Raw genomic sequence first — 15,000 nt, 5'->3', positions numbered from 1 at the left:
CTGGCTGAAACCAGTAAAGGAATAAAAGAATATATATATATATATACATATATATATATATATATATATATATATAAATTTAAGGAATGGAGAAAACGCATGTTATAACTGCATACTTTATCGCATAAATTGTAATTCTTCGAAACATATGTCGGAATAAAGTATGCAGTTATAACATGCGTTTTCTCAATTCCTTAAATTTTTAAATATACTCAAATGCCCAAAATATCAAGGAGTTTCTGCCTCACCAACAGGAATTACACCACGGTTATTTTGTGATCTTTGCTACCTTGGTTTCTATTAACTCATTTATTCTATCAGAATTATTATTTATTAGGATAGAATAAATACATATAATTAAATATATATATATATACAGAGACCCATGCATATATACATACATTCAAATATATATACATATGTTTTTGTGTTTGTGTGTGTGTACAAGCATATACCTACGTGCTTGTATATGTGTGTGTAAATCTACAGCTACATGTACACAGATCACGAGAAAAATATTCTCACTCTCTGATGAGATGATTGCTCATCAAAAGAAATATTTTGCCTGTTAAATAATAGGATATATATTTCCTTTTAGATAGCGTTGCAAATATTTGTTCTTTCTGTTTTGCCAACACATTGATTTCCTATCGTTTGGTTGACTGACTTTTAATAATTATATATACTTTTCCATTGAGCATTGGTGGTGTAATCTTTTGAGGTGCATCGGAATATTGATACAACTCTCAGGAATATAAGTAAGTGTTGAATACTTTTAGAAAAATTCCATTACTTGAAAAATGTTCATTACCGTGAGTAAATAGAAATCTTTGTATTTCTGTACATTTGTACATTTGCTATCCCACGTGACTGATATTCATATTCACAAGTCAGAGAAAATATTTACCTTTGGATACCCTCTTATGAAGCGATTTCCTTTCTGTGACATATCTGAAGTTTGTTATTTCTCTCTTATTTACTCAACTTAAATTTGTCATAATGTCTTGGTTTATACATTGGGTAGATACGATGTGATGCAAATGGTCGAATTTTATGTGAAGTAATGCCATACCTATCTATCTATCTATCTATCTATCTATCTATCTATCTATCTATCTATCTGTCTGTCTGTCTGTCTGTCTGTCTATCTATATGTCTGTCTGTCTATCTCGCTGTATGTATGTCTGTCTATTTATCTATCGAGATAGATTGACATGCACTATCTGCCTATCTCTCTTTCTCTCTCCCCCCCATCTCTCTCTCTCTCTCTCTCTCTCTCTCCTTCTGCATATGTATATATATATATATATATATATATATATTTCTTTATATCTTTATATGTTTGTGTGCGCAACTTTGTCTGTGTGTATGAATTAGTATGTAAATTACTTCAAGTACATTACAAACAACATACATCAACAAGACATAAACGACAGTAAGGTAATATTGACTGCGTTCACGTGTGTTTCGCTCTTTTATTTTTCACTCACATTTCACAGCTATTCATTGCTCTTTCGTTTTAATAAATGACGGCATCTAGTGGTTGCTATGTTGGCTATTTCTTCCAAACGAAAATGCCGTTTACAATATGTGACATTATATATAGTATATATTTGTAATAAATATATCTATGTATATTTATTCAAACGCAACAATTGTCTTCAGCGTTTGTTTGAAACAAGATAGAATGTATCAAATGATCTTATTATAGATGAGTGTTTAACAAAAGCAACACCATTTTTCTGAAGTTGAATTATTATAAAATAAAAAGATTGACTCCTTATAGTGATCGTTATATATTACTTTATTTTATGGAATACACATTTGCATTTTTCGAAGTAACTTCGATTGTTAATACGTTATTGGCGTGAAATAATTAAACAACTATTGTAGTGATTGCTCATTTAAATATAGTAATAAACAACTAGAAAATGTTCCATGAAAGATAACATTTTCGTTTTCTATCAAATACTTGAGAAGTCAAAATAATTATGTTTCTGTCATAATCAGGCATTATTGTTTATGTGAAATCTCTACGACAAGTCTAGATCCTGTCCTTAAAAACACGGCATATTTCAAGGCTTTTATATTATTGCAGCAAAAATCAAATTACTCACAGTTTAAGCAACCTAACCGATCGTATATTTATCGTTTTCCATTTTGTTTTTCTGTCTGGCTCCATGACCGGCAAGATCAGAAAGACCTTCTTGGTTGTTATGGAGCAAGAGGGAGGAATTAAGCTGGAAGCCAGTAAGATATTATATGCAGTGATATGGCCACCTCTGCTGACCCACTAACAGGAGGGTGTCATCGTCCAGGTTCGATGTTCGTTGGATATCGTCCGAAGGTGTCAGTTCTTCCTGACCAAAGCTCCATTAATTTTGTTGATTTGGAATGTTCTTTCTTCCAGTTGTTATTTTAATTTAGTTCGTGTTTGAGAAAGATAATGAGTAAAAGAAAATGAATGCCCTATCATTTACTTGCAAAACTCATGAACGAAAAATTATAAATACTTTCAAACTTTAAATGCAATATAATAATGTATAGTTTAGAATTCTCTTAGAGAAAACTAATTTGGTAGAATCGAAAACATTTGTCTTGTAACACAGCAGATATATTGACGTTAGTAACTGACATAAATTATCTTCTTCAATGAAAACAACTATATGAAGCGTGATGTTTCTTTGTGACTAGTGCAAGTTCATTTATAGACAGAAACAATGAGAGAACTGTTAACATCGTTAATCTATTTTAAGCGTGCTAAAACGACTGAAGACATGTAAAATTTTAATATTTGTAGAAACGACTATCAACATTACACATCTGAACAGACTTTAACTTCCCAAACATTATAACAAGTCAGCAATAATAACACAGCATGTCTGATAGAGCTTTAGTCACCCCCAAAAGAGTTAGTAAGGCATTCAAACTGTTATTACGATAAAATATTAAACATTTGCAACCTCCCATTAACTTCACGTATATTTACATAAAATTACGTTCTGGCATGATAATTCATCATTACTGATATTCCCAAGACGATTAAGAAACGCATATTTCGATTAAAATTCTTCTCTTACTAGTACTACAAAATACTTCCGTTAGTACGATCGAAGTATTCATGACAAGCTACTGGCGTTGCCAAGATGTGAATTTGAAAATTAAAATCTTTAACGGTAATTATAAAATTGACTTGTGAATTTATATTCATGCATTCTTTACATTAAAATTAATTCTATATGACGTGAAGTCGTTTCCAATTTCAAGCGATTGAAACTAGTGAGAACATATTCCACCATAAATGCAAATATATTGCAAATTTGGAAACCTTATAACACAGGAGAAAATCACATCAACCACATTGTTTTCTTATTGATATTCCGGAAGCTAAGTGTTGATGTCGGGCCAGATTTTCACAATAATTATGTGTACAAAGGGAAGATTGAGCAGTGAAGTTTGTTCCACTGAGAATTTCTCTCTCTCTCTCTCTCTCTCTCTCTCTCTCTCTCTCTCTCTCTCTCTCTCTCTCTCTCTCTCTCTCTCTCTCTCTCTCTCTCTTTCTCTTTCTGTATATATAAATATCTACGTGCTTGCATAGGTGGGTGCTCGCGTGTGTATATGTGTGGGCGTTTGTATTTGTACATTCCAACAACTTCACACGTTACATTCATTCTAATTTGTTTACGTTCACAGAACTATGCAATTCGGATTTAAATGACGATAGAGAATCTGAAATTAGAATATAAGACCTGCGGGCCATTTGCTTGAATAAAATCTTCGAGGGAGGTGGACAGGCATGAAAGCCGTTTATTACCGAAACAAATAAAAAAGAAATTCTAATTCGAACATACATACATACATACATACATACAAACTTGTACACACACACACACACACACACACATACACACACACATACACACACACATACGCACACACATACACACACACATACACACATACATATATATATATATATATATATATATATATATATATATATATATATATATATATATATATATATATATATATATATATTAATAATAATAAATCTCAGGGTAGCAAAAGAGTGAATTTACAAATTCTTTTTGCTACCAGTGGTCTAGCGAGAAGAAACTAGTCAATAGATATATATTATCCATATAAATAAATACAGTGTACATTTAAACACATAAGAGAGATGTCTATAAAAGGATATCTAACCCGCTACAAGGAGCAGTCAACCTCCAAACCACAATTAGGGATAATTTCGAAAGTGAATGAAAAATAAAAACGTTTACCATCTATTTCCTGAACCATGGTTTCAAGCTATTTTCAGCAAAATAAAATAATTTGCTATGCCAACTATCATCAGCAGGAAAGCCAAGATTAACATATAAACACGAGGCAATACATAGAAACATGCGTGCTTATATATTATAAGTTTTCATATCTACCGCGCATGTGCGGTTTTCTTATCGGCAGTAAATATTAAAAATGCCGATTTTCTTCCAGGCATGTTTGACTAGTACTAGAGGTTAGGTTTTTTTTATAGTTAAGAGGCCTGGGTAGAGGAAGAAAGAGAATTAGATATATTCCGATAAAATATTCATAAATAGGAAAATTTAACAAGTTTGTTTTAGAATGTTCCTTAGTTCAATTCTGAACAGAGTCACTAAAATATAATGTATAAATTGTGCCAGAGGGCCTATGTTGTATACAGCTGCGGCAAATATGATGGATCCTACATAGGAAGCACAATACAAAAACTACACATACGAGTAAAAGAAGATATACTGAGACATTTCAGTGACGAAACATCTATGAAAATGCTAGAACCGAGAGTTCACAGCGCACATCAGGGCAACGCAGTGCAACAGGGGCAATCTCCAAAACCATATTAATACACCAACGGAAGCCGACTATCAACAAAAGAACAAAGTTAGTTGAAGCTAGCTGGTTGCTATAACAACAACCTTCCGCGCATATCTACTCCCTACATACACACATGTACATCTGCAACATTCGTTAACTCACGGGGAAGGTTACATTTGAAAACTCACTAATCTCTGACGAGGTGGGGATAGCCATATATTATTTTAGGTCTTTTATTCCTTTACTTGTTTCAGTCATTTCATTGCGGCCATGCTGGAGCACTGCCTTTAGTCGAACAAATCGACCCTAAGGCATCTTTTTATAAGCCTAGTACTTATTCTATCGGTCACTTTTGCCGAAACGTAAATTTGCGGGACCTAAACACAGCAACATCGGTTGCAAAGTGATGGTGGGGGATAAACACACACACACACACACACACACACACACACACACACACACACACACACACATATATATATATATATATATATATATATATATATATATATATATATAATTTTTTCGTAACGAGATAAAGTAACCAAGGCTGCTGTGTAGATGTTACAACATTTATAAAGAGGTCCTACACCTGTTTCCAGGGTATTTATTATATCTCTTAATCGGAGACGGTGTGAAAAGATGGTTAAGCAATAGTTAATAGTTAATAGTGTGTATGTGTATGTGTATACGTGTGTGTGCGTGTGCACGGATGTCTGTGCGTTTGTCGATGAATGTATACGATACCCTTAGGTAAACAAATAAAAGAGTTGCAGTGAAATTTAACATCGCGCCTGATGTCGATACGATAATACAAGAACAATCGTCCAGCTAAACCAATATCCCACACGATTATGGTATGGAAACGATCACCTTCTGGCTAGCCAAATAGCAGGGAACAGATCCCAGGACGCATCAACAACAGATTCATAATCGCAGCACTCATCCTCCTGAATGTGGAATTGCAATGGGAACCTAAGCTGCTTCAATGATTGCGAACCTTGTAATGGGTTACCTAGAGCTTAAAATGTATCACTCATCACTACACAAATATGGCACCTAATTTCGTTGCTATTTAAAGGGGAACTGGAAGAGGTATTTGGACGATTGCTTTATAATTTGCAAAGTCATCATAAACAAACTCCTCGATTTCAAAATAATGCTCTAGAAAGAACAAAACCGCCACTCGCAATACAGACAGATACAGGCCAGTGGACACATAGAATGGTGTGCTAGGAATCTTAATCCTAATTTCCTAATTTTCCTCTTCTATCAATGTTCACAAAACACCTCAGTACAAAAAAAGAATAAATAAAGAGGCAACTTCCATCAATAAATATCTTCCACAACTAAATATGGACACATAACATAATACAGAACATTACTAACCTTTCAATCAATACCACTAACCTCCAAACATCCCATACAGCATTCACATTACAGATCTATATCTACCCTAATTGCACCAAATCTAGAACTACTTACCTCCCTTACATATAAACTAGTAGACCTGACACCGTGTGCGCATTCAAAGCAATGATTAAAAACTTTACGAAACCGGTATGCTTTTGAATCTCTTTAACAATCCACAATAATGATTTCTATTACTTTTATTCCTACTTCAGTTCATCTAATTGTATATATCTATCATTACTTTTCATAAAAAGCCTTTACTTTTTTTTTTATTTCCAATGTGCATTTTCGCTTATTTTCTTCTTATTTTCCCCTTACATTTCCACGTGTAGTTTCTATTTTTGTTTTTGTAGCATATTTCTATTACATGTATATATTACCGTTTATATTTTTTATCTTTAACTTGTTTCAGTCATTAGACTGCGGTTACGCTGGAGCACCCGCTTCCATATACAACATATGGAACACTTCACGAATTTGTGAGCAATCCTTGCGCAGGGGTCATGCTAATCGTCTCTACATCGTTCCAAATTTAGCATAATTTAGCATATCTGCATTATATAACTTGCCGAAGCAAGTTATATAATAGAGATATAAATACATATTTACTTATTATTTACATGCGAAAGTAAGCGGTTACGTAATTTGTCTATCCCAAAATGGCTCGGAAGCGGTGTAATCACGAGAAAAACGAATTTGACTTACGAAACCTGTGTGCCCCCCCACCCCACAAAATGTTGACCATAAATCATGATAAAATATAATTTTCTACAAGAAATTACTTAACTTTTTAAATCGACAAATCTCCCACGCTCTACCTCTCGAACCAAAGTATCTGTCTATATATACTTAGAATACTCTTTGACACACACACTCTCTCTCTCTCTCTCTCTCTCTCTCTCTCTCTCTCTCTCTCTCTCTCTTATATGTATTAGTTCTTGTGTATTACTTTCATTATGTTTAAAACTTCATCTTATAACGTTTACCTTCATTTTTTGACAACTATTACGCAATGAATCACTAGCTCGGATTTAGTGTGAAAAAGAACATCAATATACCAAGTTTGGAAATGTCCACTTAATCTTGAAATTTCAAAATCTGTGACAGCAGCAGAAAAACTATCTTTCTATCTTTCTGCCTCTCTCTTTCTCTTTCTCTCTTTCTCTCATTTTTCGCTTTCTTCATAGTCGTAGTAGCACCAATAGAGACAATTACACATAGCAGCCATGAAATAGAAAACTGTTTTACATTATTAGAGATATGAGTATAGACAGGAAAGAGAGAAACAAATGAACAACATCGAAAAATCAGAGCACAGACTGAAACATAATTAGTCTGCGAGTGTGAGCGCTGATAAGATTGATTTAAATTCTGGCATTGAAAATAAAACAAGAGTTACAATACCATGACCTACAAATCTTGATGGAAATGTTAGCGACTTTGAAATTAAGTTTACGAAAATTTCCTGTCAGAGAAAACAAGTGGATGTACATAAACGAGTCCGACTTGTTGTTAAATATATTTAATAAAGAGTGGACGTAAAGAAAAATAAACATGCATTTGACTAGTGAAGAGTATGGAGGCCGTAAAACTTTAGACAACGAAATGAGGGAAAATCTTCTCGACAAAAGAGAGATTGCAACGCTGTCGCCGTTAGTTGCAATGTATATTCTAGCGCCAAATTTGTGATATTCAGGGTTATAACCAGAGACATTCATTCATGTTTCCGTTTCCTCTCTCTAACACAATGAGGGGAGATTGCGACTGCAGAGATCAGGAATATAATACGTAGTTGGAGAACTTAATGCATCTTCACACAGTCTAAGAAGCTATCTTAAAGTTGTGCGCCATCACGTTCAGAGAAAGCAGAAATATAAAAATAACTGTGAAGAGAAGAACGTATAAAGTTTAGGCATATATCACTAAGAAAACATTTGGAAGGAGTTCTGCTTCAATAAACATGGCACGCCAGAGTAGAGCCAGGGAGTCGTCACCAGTAGCAAAACAGGCAACAAATACAATGGGTTTCGGAGGATGTTGTTCCTGTAATGCAGTAATGATTCTAATGAATAAAATAGCGAGGATATTTCAAAAGCTTCTCCTCATTCCAAGAACAAAGATCCTGATCTAAGGTGGAGTTCACTCTAATAAATCTGGGAAATCCACAACAGCATAAACATATTCAGTGACTCTGCAAAAGTAATTGAACAGAATTCACCGTTCATAAGACTAAACCCCCAAGAAAACAAGCGAAGAGAACTTCATCCGATAGTACCAAAAATTGAGAAGTTCCCCTGTTATCCTGCAAGTCTTAGTGGTGTGCATTTCCAGCATGGATCTGATGACCTTTGATGACCTAAAATTGGAATTCAGTCACGAAAGCACTTATTCAGTATTGGGAATTCTGAGAACAAATGTTCGCATTCACCCTGTTTAGTCATCAAGTAGTCCTGAGTTTTGATTATATAAATCTTACTCAATATTAACAGCCATAAATATTAAGCTTTTCCAATTAGCCTTCCCGGCACTATTGACTGTGTCATGCATTTTATTCGAACCATTTCTGATATGACAGTGTATGAATTATCAGTTGTGTAATTGTAAGTTAGGGTTTTCTAATGTGGTCGTATTCTTACCAACTTCATAACATTGTCTAGGTTTTCCTTGACTTCTTTTGACAACTTAGTTCCGTTTTCACCTTTGTAACCAAATATGAAGTTTAATCAGTCACCACAAATACCCATTCATACGTCTATTGCTTCTGTCACATTTGGGGTGTTAGTTCTTGAATTGGTTCTCTTCAAATGTTAGAAAAGCGCTGATGAGATACAAAGCCTGTGCTATGTTGAAATTGATTTACTGATTCACTGTAACTCATTATCATCATTCATTTTCCACTTATACTTTGCTTGATCTTGTTTATCGCTAAAGTAAACACTTAAACATACAACTTTTACTTCCTTTCAACTTAAAACTTTCCATTTGCTTATGTGAATTATTTATGCGACTTACAAATTTGCTGAGATCTCCTCCTTTTCATCAATAGTCTTCCTTCAATCTAATATCTAAGCTTTTACACCCAACTTTTCGACGACCAGTACCTCACCAACACAGATTAAATTAAGGAAGTCAGTAACTTTTCTAGTTTCAACATGCTCTATGGCATTATCAGAAATTTTGTTTCAGTTAGGAGTTTTCCTCTGTTAATGCATCTCCATTTTAATGGCTTTATGCATTCTTAATTATTTAGAATTCTTTACATTCGGATTAAACTATTTCACTTTCCTTCATATAATCCTTCAGACATTATACAACGTTACACGTCCATATCATTAGAATGTATTTCCGTCAAAAGTATTATTGTTAATTCCATTATCAGTAAATTCATACTGTGTACCTCGAAGACCTCTTTGACTAGATACAGTACATTCAAACATAGAAAGTCACTTCGTAAATATCAGAGACAAAATGTGCGATTGTGTTCTTTCTGCCTCCAGGCAGTAAGCAGAAGTTAGGTAGTCCATAGGTGTCCAACGACGTTAACGTCTGTGTTCTCAGCGAAGACAGCGCATATGACACCGCGTTCCAAAGCTGGAGGGACACTGGCGCCCACAGATGTCATAACGATCGTCTGTTGACTGGATTGGAACGGATGCTGCCCAGTGACATCTTTCTCTTGCAGCATCGAGACACTGTTACCGGTCCTCTTCGAAGGAAGCTGCTGCTGAGGAGGTGCTATGTCTCATGAGGTGCTCTACACTGCCATACCTGCGGCAGAGGCTTCGAGTTTGCGTGGACTAATGTCGTTCCATTTCAGGTTACTTTTCAGCGCATCGCTGTATCCTAGTTCAGGTCTTCCTCATTTGCGAGGGCCCTGGGAGATCCCTGGGAGAGCCCTGGGAGAGCCCTAGGAGAGCCCTGTGTGAGATCGCCGTACAACAGCTGTCAGCGTTCACGTTCCTCAGTCATTTTGATGACATTGTCAGTCCAGCGTAAGTGAGACTTGAGCAGCATTAACTCAATACTTGTTGAACAAACTGTCCAGTACAGTTTTGGTTCGCCACACTGTCCTGCCAGAGAATGTCCATGATTCTGCACAGTGTTCTTGAGCGAAAGCGGTCTAGCTGTTTGATGTGCCAACGGTATGGGGGTCCATGTTTGACATCCACAGAATAGTGTAGAGATGACTACAGCCTTGTAGATCTTGAGCTTTGTCGACAGTCTGATTCCTTTCTTGTGGCAGATTTTCATTTTCTGTCTCCCAATGATCTATTTCACTCTCCAATGATCCATCAACTGAGATCGATCAGTCAAGGTACCTCAAACTCTCTATACACTTAAATCGGACTCCTTACTAATTAGCTCCCAGTCAATAAATCTGTATGTCCATGTGTCGGCTTCTTCTTCCCTGTCATCTTCCTGTCTATTTCTTCCAAACACTGAAACACGCAAGGTTCTTTATAACTCAACGCAGTGACGAAAACGTTTCCCGGGAAGCTACGATGCACCTAATGAGTATATAAATAAAACAATTACACCACATAATGTTTATATTATCAGAACTGCTTTTAAATCAAAATTTAATCTTTTCCCACCTGTGCTACAGCACAGCTCATTAGTAAATAGACTTAGTATATATATATATATATATATATATATATATATATATATATATATATATATATATATATATATATATATATATATATATATATATATATTTGTTGTTGTACTTGGGGATGGTCATATTCCCAGTTTAGCCTATTTATATATATATATATATATATATATATATATATATATATATATATACACACACACACACATACATATATATATATATATATATATATATATATATATATATATATATATATATATATATATATATATAAATATATGTACATATATATACATATATGTGTGTGTGAGTGTGTGCATGCGTGCGTGTATGTCTCTGTGCGTGCGTGAGTGTGTGTGTATTCATACGTATATATATATATATATATATACGTTTCTGTGTTTGTCCCCAAGCATCGCTTGACAACCGACGCTGGTGTGTTTACGTCCCCGTAACCTAGTGGTTGGGCAAAAAGAAACCGATCGAATAAGTACAAAGAATAAGTCCTGGAGTCGATTTCCTCGACTAAATTTAGTGCCCCAGCATGGCCGCAGTTAAATGACTGAAACAAGTAAAGAGTAATCTTCTAGCGTAGGAACTAGCGGAAGTATGAGCGATAGATGGACCTGTAGTGTTCAGTACTTCTAATGGATTTCAAAATGTGAATACCAAACCAAATTCAATATATAAGATACTCGATCTTATAATATATAAAGAAAAAAAGGAAAAAATGAGGCTGTCAAAGTCATTGGGTGTTCCTACAGATGCAATACACATTGCCACTGTGTTAAGCTTAAGGTAAGGCACCGAAGTGTGTAAGTATAAGTGCATTTGTATATGTCATTTCAAATGGACACATTCATATGAAGGTGACGTGGGAAACGCTTTGTAAAATCAATCGTGAAATGGGTTCGAAATATTTGTGAAACACTTGTATGCGTTTATTAAGAATTTATCAAGAAATTTGCATATGTTTATTTATTTTTGATTTGAAGGATTATATTAGAGACTAGCAGTCTATAATACAGATGATATTTGTTAGAATCGACGCTGAAATGAAGTCTGTTTGGAAAGATTATGCACAATTTAATAAATACAAAGCATAGATGAAGCAGATAGTTGTTATGCTTATCAAAGTGTGTGTGTTCATGTCTGCGTGTATGTGTGTGCGTGTATGTGTGCGTGTATATGTGTGTATGCGTGCATGTGTGTATATGCGTATGGCTGGTAAAAAATTTTGATAAGTATACGTACTGGTTATGTACGTTTGTAACCTTTATTTAAACGCGTTCAATGTCTTGGAGGAAAAGACGATGGATGAACTAGTTTGGCATTTTACGTTGCGAAACAGGAAAGCAAGAAATACTCGGCTCACATTCAAAAATATTTTTCATACTTTTAATTCATATTCTTCCATTAGCAAGGACCCCTATATCTTAAATTAGGAAACATGCCATATTCAATAATTTTGTCATGCACCATTGCTACCTGAAAAGTATAATATTGCTTTTATATTTCTTTTCATATTTTCTTCTTTTGCGTAAAATATTTCATTTTTAATTCAAGGTTACTTCAGCAAGGCAATAATGGAATGACATCTACATTTTAAAATATATTCAAAAGTAAATAATATAAATCGAAGAAAAATTCGAAATTTTAACTATGTTTCTTTCATTACAAGCATAGTGTTACGGAAATGATTTTCGGGAGAAAAAGTAAAAATAATGACGCCATTACTAATGGTAAAATTTTTCATCTGAATTATATCATGTATTTTTTCCGTGTTCAATGCATAGAATTTATTGTGCTAGTAGATGGATTGCAGCTACTTCACAGAGAGTTCAATTGAACATAGGCATCCTGTTTTTATCTCATCAACAGATAGATTCTATTTTATCTCAGTGAAATGCATTTATATTTTCCTACATGCTGGACATTTCTATTATTAATAAAACCTTACTTTTCCATATTGTAATAAGTTAGATAGCTTTCTTCAATGTGCAACGAAATGTCTTTTATAAAAATACATGATGGGATTTTCTAGAAAAGAAGAATAAAGAAATGAAAATATGTGGATTTTTATTATAATTTTTTTTTTGTCAAGAATCAGCAAATATATTTGATGAAAGAAGGCCTGGTAAAATTAAATAATGTCACCTTCGTTATGGCTTTTAAGATATATATATATATATATATATATATATATATATATATATATATGAATAAAACGCATTTACAAAAGCTAGAACAAAAAACAAAATTTAAAATGAAATCTGTCATATCTTTTTAAATTTTGTTTATTTTGTTGAACGAAACTTGCTTTCCTGTCTAGAAATATGTAAACACAAACTCACACAGGATTTCAAAACATATACACACGCACACACACACACACACAAACACACACACACACACACACGCACACATATATATATACAGAGAGAGAGATACATATATATATATATATATACCTATCTATCTATCTATCTATCTATCTATCTATCTATCTATCTATCTATCTATCTATCTATCTCTCTCTCTCTCTCTCTCTTTATATATATATATATATATATATATATATATATATATATATACATGCACATATATGCACTTCTGTGCATTTGTTTTCATTTGTGCATTTGTACATCACTCACCCTATATTTATATACATATAAGCGAAGCGTTAGTTTTTATTATATGTGTGTATCTCTACATACAGTTTTCTTCCATATGACCATATATATATAGAAATTGGTTGTTTATAGTCTTAATTTGTAAATTATAGTCAACTAGAGTTGCATACAATTTTATAGAAAATATAATTCATGGTTCTGTAAAAACACATGACAAAATATTTTCATTTCCTTACTGATCACATATTCATATCCCCAGAAATATGCATAAATATAAAGATGTCTTTTTTCATATCAAATATTTTGAGTCCATTCTTTAAAATATTTTGCTGTCGTCTTCGTAGTGTACAGTGAATGTAATATATATTTACATAATTTTTTTTTCTCTAAAGAACCAGGTATTCTCTGTTTATTTGTTAATCTTTAAGTTAGTTTTCTAGAATATTCATCTCTGAAGTATAAATGCTTCTATGTTTTCGTTAACGTGAAAACGGTTTGTAATTTGGTGTATTCGTCTGGATTTTCAATCATTAAGACAAATTAATATATTATACTTCGCAGTATGGCAGATACGAAGATCGTCCTCTGCGTTCTTCTACATGCTTCTTTCATTCTTTCATTCTTTCATTCTTTTATTCTTTTCAGTTCTATATTTAAGAGTTGAGGAATTATGTACATTATTTACCTTATTTACATTTGACTGATATTTGTCCTCATCTTGTTTGTTGTTAACACAACGTTTAGTCTGATATACCCACCAGCCTTCATCAGGTGTCTCGGAGAAATTTCCAACCTGAGTTCTCATTCCTATGGTATTTATTTTTCGATGTTGTTGTTATTATTATTATTATTATTATTATTATTATTATTATTATTATTCGGGTCACCGTCTGGAATCGAACTCGGAGTCTTGGGGTTAGTAGCCCGCGCTCTTAACCACTACGGGCATATGGCCGTAGCGGTTAAGAGCGTGGGCTACTAACCCCATGATTCCGATTTCGTTTCCAGGTAGTGACCTAAATAATAATAATAACAACAACAACAACGAAAATACCTTAGTAATAAGAACCCAGGTTCGAAATTTTCCCAATACACCTGATGAAGGCTGGGGATAATGTCAGCCGAAACGTTGTGTGAACAACAAACAAGATGAGGACAAATATCTGTCAATTGTAAATAATATAAATAATGTTTTATTCTTTTATTTATTTCACTCATTTGACTGCAGTCATCCTGGAGCACCGCCTTTAGTCAAGAAAATTGACCCCCTGGAACTTATTCTTTGTAAGCCCAGTACTTACACTAAGGGTTAGTTTTGTATAACCACTACGTAAGCACACCAACATGGGTTATCAAGCGATGGTGCGGCGCATACGCAGACACACGAACATATACATACATATGTATGTATATATTCTTCACCACTAGCCGTGGAGCAGTCATTAGTTGCGAAATTAAGTATATTAAACCTTTCTG

At 33.8% G+C, this 15,000-nt stretch overlaps 1 long non-coding RNA gene and 1 other non-coding gene across 3 annotated transcripts in view; one reads left to right on the top strand and one right to left on the bottom strand.

Moving 5' to 3' along the window:
- The window catches only part of LOC149135848 (uncharacterized), a 98,189-nt gene that overhangs the window by 46,308 nt on the left and 36,881 nt on the right, over positions 1 to 15,000 (top strand). The window lies entirely within an intron of this gene.
- LOC128247945 (U6 spliceosomal RNA) lies at positions 6,724 to 6,831 on the bottom strand. The gene has a single exon (XR_008264284.2). It is a non-coding gene; the product is annotated as a U6 spliceosomal RNA (small nuclear RNA).

This window comes from Octopus bimaculoides, chromosome 5, assembly GCF_046866305.1.
Source record: "Octopus bimaculoides isolate indiv1 chromosome 5, ASM4686630v1, whole genome shotgun sequence".
In the NCBI taxonomy this organism is placed as follows: Eukaryota; Metazoa; Mollusca; class Cephalopoda; order Octopoda; family Octopodidae; genus Octopus; species Octopus bimaculoides.
Note: the sequence above shows the minus strand (reverse complement) of the source record. Positions and strands in the feature narration are given on the sequence as shown.